The following is a 5,634-nucleotide window of genomic DNA, read 5'->3' on the forward strand; positions in this document are numbered from 1 at the left end:
CACTGCCTGAGAGCTCTGAGTCACTTTTTCACTCAAGTTCCAATGAAGTGATAGGGCTCGTTGCCCGACGCTCGAACTGGGCCTCGGGCTGCCCACACTGTCTGATAGCCGGTTTCCTGTATGAACACGCTGGGTGACAGCGGAGTGTGCAGTCTCCTGAATAACAGGCACTGCTTTCTTACATGCGCTCACCTAGGGAGGTGGTCCCTTAGTCTTACTGGAAAGATGAGGGAGCAGTGTTTAGCATGTTACCGGAAGCATGCAGAACTGCTTTGGCTTCAGTGTAGAGAGATGCATTGAGACCATGTGAAACAGCGCTGCTCCCGTTATAAGCGCTGATGGATTTTATGGGCTTAAGAATCTATGTTTATTGTAAAGGCAGTATGTTTCATTCCATTGTTTCTCATGGTGTAAACAGCTGTCACATTTATGTGGGGAAAAAGGAGGCAAGAGAAGGGATGCAGTTACGTCACATGATGAAAACCTTATTTCTTGCGAGTCAACACCAAAACTCTGTGAAGAAACGACTCATCCTTTGCAGTTATTGAATCACCAAGACAGTTGATGTAGCGATGTGACAGAAACACACAGATGTATAATTGCTTATTATCCTACATGTATTCTTCCACAGTTAGATATCTAGCATTTTTGGTTTTCTCACTGACACTGAGTCGTGTTTCAAGCTCCAGTTTACATGTAAATGTGTATCAAACAAGGAAGACTATTTGCTCAAGCCTTAAGGAAGGCTTCACACTTCAGCCAATTCGGCTAGTTTTCATTATTGCTGAAAACAAGACAAAAGCCACTTGGCTTTATTAGCAGACTGAATTTGAATTAAGTCACCATATGTTCTATTTGTGTAACAAATGTTTTTTATAAACTACAGTCAAAAAAAAAAAATCCTAAAGCATTTTAAATCTGTTATACGGTAATTTGATTTCTGAGCTGCTAGTACGTTTGTGTTTGAGTTAGTTTTTTGCTTCTCAGATGTGAAAATTATGAAGAACATATGTTCTAATTGCTGGATTATTTAAGCAAATGGTTTTTAATTGGACACCTGTTACATTTACATTGTTTTCCATAGTGAGGCACTTGCTGCAATTTATTGCTTTCATATTCTTTTTTTTGCCATCGTATGAACGTTTTTTGTCCAGCGTATGCAGAGTTTTACCTCAAAGAACAAAAAAAAAAGTCTGTTCACACTCACCACAGTTTTCGTTCTGAACTTAGACACAATCGGTCAGTTTACATTTTCATTTACATTTATTCATTTGACTGATGCTTTTCTCCAAAGCACCGTATAACTCAGAGTAAAGAAAAGTGCATCCCACGACACACACAGGGATAAAATACAAACACATGACTGTTGAAGCTCAGCTTGTTTGTTCAATGCCACCACTGTCATAGCCCACATTTTACAGCAGCTGCCTACAGAGGTAAGACACTAATAGGAAAAGAGGTAAAATGTAGCAGGTGTTGAAGGATTAACTTTTGTAGGTGTCAGGAACTTGGGAAGAAAAGGGGTCTGAAAGAATGGGTTTGAAACCTCTCGAGTTCTGGAAGGGATTAAGCAGTTTGGAAGGCCAGAGGGAGCTCATTACACCACATCAGGAGCAAGACAGAACTGACAGGCTTTAGATTTTGAACCCTTTGTGATAGGGATGAGCAGGTGGCCAGAGATAGAGAAGCGTAGCAGTCTTGCTGGGGTGCAGGGATGGGTCCCAGTGTGACCGTATTGGGGTCGTAGTCCTTTGATTGTCCTTTAGGCAGTTTCGTTAAATGTGGTTCTTGCAAACTGTCCCTGCTGTTTTCTCTCACAGTAAATATTGTCTGTAAGTTAAAGCAGGAACTGGCTGTTTTGTTCTTTTTGTAGGCAGTAGGCAAGATGAATATGTCACTCTGCCTCATGTTTTTATAGTCATCTTATGGTGGTGATTCTCAGCCAGTAGTAATAGGGGGAATACTCATATAGGACAATAAAAATTAATCGATAATGCGTTTGTAAAGATAAACTGACACTGGGGCTGATGTGGTGGGTGCTGGTGGTGGTACCTCCCAGTACTTGGGCTGTGCATTTAGATGTGGGTTCAAATCTGGCTCAGTGTGTATGTTCTGCCCGTGTCTGTGAGAGCTTTCTCTCATTGCCTCGATATGTGCTTCCGGTGTACTGGTGACTCCAAACTGCTATTAGTATGTATCTATCTATGTATGTATGTATGTATGTATGTATGTATGTTTGTAGTATGTCTAACATGGGTTTGGAGTATGACTGAACGAAGGGAGTTTAGTGCAGTGTTTCTAGCACCATAAGCCACCTTGGTTAACACGTATAGATATTTCAAGATATTAGTCGAACTGTAACAGGCAGTACGGTGTCATTTTAACACATGAGACATGTCAGTGTTAGTGAGAAGGCAGCCTGTGCAGTGTAGACATGAAATAATTACAAATTAGGTGCAAATAAGTGTCACTATTTCATTGCTGCATCCCACTATGATCTGTGATGATGAGTTTGACATGTCCTTACCCCTTGCTGGAGCAAAAGCAAAGTAGCAGTACAGTCTAGGGATTTGTCATCTATTTTGACACCTGCCCTTTTTTCGAGCTAAAAATTGCCTTCATAAATGTCTGTGACCTCCCAATCCAGGACCGAACTTCTTCAGGATTGGGAGGGTCTAGGGGCAGTCTTGACCACATTCCTTTTACAACCTTTTTCCTTTTTCAGTCTTCAGCCAAATCCCACGTTGCTCCTTCTTCTTTCCCAGGCGAGGCCATCGTTCCAGTGACTGTTATTGTTCACTGCGTTGTACAAGCCGTGGCCCTGCTGCCTATTTCCCACCATTGGCTTTATGTCATCACTTTTGCTGTGTAACCCTCCATCAGCCTATCAGGAATATTCACACTCGTCTACCACGCTTTTCAAGGTTTCTGTTATATTCTTAGTATTTCAATATGTTTTTCACCTGCTTTCATTCTTAAATTATAAAATTCTATTTTTAAAGTGGCATTTTTGTTTGGTCCAAATGATCTCTATCACTAATACTTGTAGGCTTTCTGCAGTAGGTCGTCAAATGACGAGGACTTCCAAGATGAATAGCAAAAAAACAGTCTTACAGCCCACGCAGCATAGAATGGCTGCTGTAGACATAAGAAACTTGGATCAGCAATATCACTGAGTGTGGAACGAGGCCGTCGTTAACTGAAGACTGATTTAATGTTCTCAATAGAGGAGTAAATGCAGGAGGAGGTTTTCTGCTGTCGTTTCACATACCATGGACAAAAGGCGTTATAGGTGTCAGTCAGGCCTTGGTTGGTGTCTCTGAGAATCGGCACAAGAACCAAAAAAAAATTATTTTAAAGAATTCAGTGGTTTGGATAGACATGAGGAAAAAAGTGCAACCAGGCGTGTGTGTACAGGCTTCCAATAGAGCGCATTTACATGATGGAGAGCCAGTCCATTTCATCTGTCTTAAAGAGACCATGTTTGCCTTCAGGCTGCGTATTTTTGGAACTGCAGCACAAGTCAAAAGTTTAAGTACATTGTTGGAAATACTTTTTGCCATGAGGCATTTGGTTAACTAGTTTGATCAGGAAACGAGCTGCCATATCATTACAGAGATGTAGATGTCACGGTGTCACCCCGGGGCGGATGCGTCGGACCCAAGTGCGGAGCACAGGAAGAATACTCGGGGCAATCCAAGAGACATGGTCGGGGAAACAGGCAAAATGGTCACCGATGGGCGAACGAAATCCGAAGGTCAAATCCAAGAACCGTAATCCAGTAGACAGGCAAGAAGTCGTGGTAAACCAGGAAGTTGTGGGCAAGGAGCAGGGCGAGGAGCAGGATGAGGAGCAGGACGCGGAACAGGACGCGGAACGGGACGAGGAACGGGTACTGGGAATCAGGGAGGTCAGGAGATCTACTACAAGAAGCGCGAGTGAATAGTGAGGCTGAACAAGGTTCCGCATTTGTGTGCTTTCCGCGCTTTCCTTTTATACATTCATCCCCTGATCTGCTGCAGGTGTCCGTCATTGCGCTGAGGTGGAAGGCGTCACAGTAGGATGCTTTCAGGTTGTTTTCCTTTCACCTTTCCATCCAGTTCAACCTATACAAATGCTGCCCAAATGCTGGCTGTGAAGGTGTACTTGTATTTTTGATGGATGCTGGAGTTCATTATTTGTGTTTATGGCTGTTTGCATTAATCATACCATAGACCACTTTGTTCAGTTTTCAGGAACGGTGCTTTCCGAACTGCTTCTTTTACGGCCTGAACTTATCTGCGTTCAGAGGAGTGTGTGATACAAGCCATTGACAGGGACAACTCTGCCGCTGCTGGGCATTGTCAAGCACAGGGTATCTGCCTGACCTCACTGTTGTTCTTCACTGAGCATCACAGCCTTTGAGCAAGGTGTATACCCTAAATTGCTCATGTGAAAAATATCAGGGGTAAAATTGGGTAAATCATTGTAAATGGCTTAATTTTGTATGTCTAGTATTCTAAGATGCCTTGGAAAATCTATCGGCTAAATAATGCTTAATAGCTGTTAGAATTATAAAACGTTTCAGTCCATGGAAATGGAACAAGGAAGAAAACTGAACCCTAACCAAGAGCGATAAGCAAAAAGTTGAGTTTTCCTGAGAGGCAGTGACAGGTGAGGTAGGGTTGCGATGTTGCCTTGCAGTTGAAGGTTCCCTGGTTCAAATTCATGATCCTGGTGTAGTACCCTTGAGTAGGTTTTTACCCTTACTTATGTAGTCTGCTGGTTGCAGCATAGACAGCTATGAGTCATGACAACAGTCACCAGTAATCCCTTGTCCACTGCAGGGTTGCAGTGCTCTGGGACATATCCTGGAAGCACACGACGTAAGGTAGGGTACTCCCTGCCTGGGGCACCACTCCATCACAAGGAAATCACACACAAATTCAATCCGTAACACATTCACCCACTATGAGCAAGAGTCATTTTTAAAGCTGCAACCCATGTCTTTGGACTGCAGGAGGAAACCAAGAGGAAATGTGTGAACATGGGGAGAACATGCCTGAGCCTCCTCCACACAGACTGATCAGGTATCAAACTCAAGTCTGAGCTTTGAGGCACCAGCACTAACCCCTGCATCACTGCGCTGCCTCTAGCGTCAATAGTCATGCCTCAGATAAAATTTCTGTATAAATATACAATTTGTATATATCAATGATATATATATATATATATATAGTATAGGGGGGCGCGGTGGCGCAGTGGGTTGGACCGGGTCCTGCTCTTCAGTGGGTCTGGGGTTTGAGTCCCGCTTGGGGTGCCTTGCGACGGACTGGCGTCCTGTCCTGGGTGTGTCCCCTCCCCCTCCGGCCTTACGCCCTGTGTTACCGGGTAGGCTCCGCGACCCCGTATGGGAGGAGTGGTTCCGAAAATGTGTGTGTGTATATATAGTATATATGCATATATATGTACTATATATATGTTTGTGCTTCCCAAGACCTGACTTCTGTTTCATCATTTTAACCCTTTTTGCCTTTGATACTTTAAATTTATCACAGTAAACCTTAAAAAAGCTCTCTGATAAAATTAAAGGTTTTTTACAGATCTTGACATCATGATTTAATGAGTGAAACCACTAATGAGATGAAAAAAGCA

This window comes from Scleropages formosus, chromosome 14 (assembly GCF_900964775.1).
Source record: "Scleropages formosus chromosome 14, fSclFor1.1, whole genome shotgun sequence".
In the NCBI taxonomy this organism is placed as follows: domain Eukaryota; kingdom Metazoa; phylum Chordata; class Actinopteri; order Osteoglossiformes; family Osteoglossidae; genus Scleropages; species Scleropages formosus.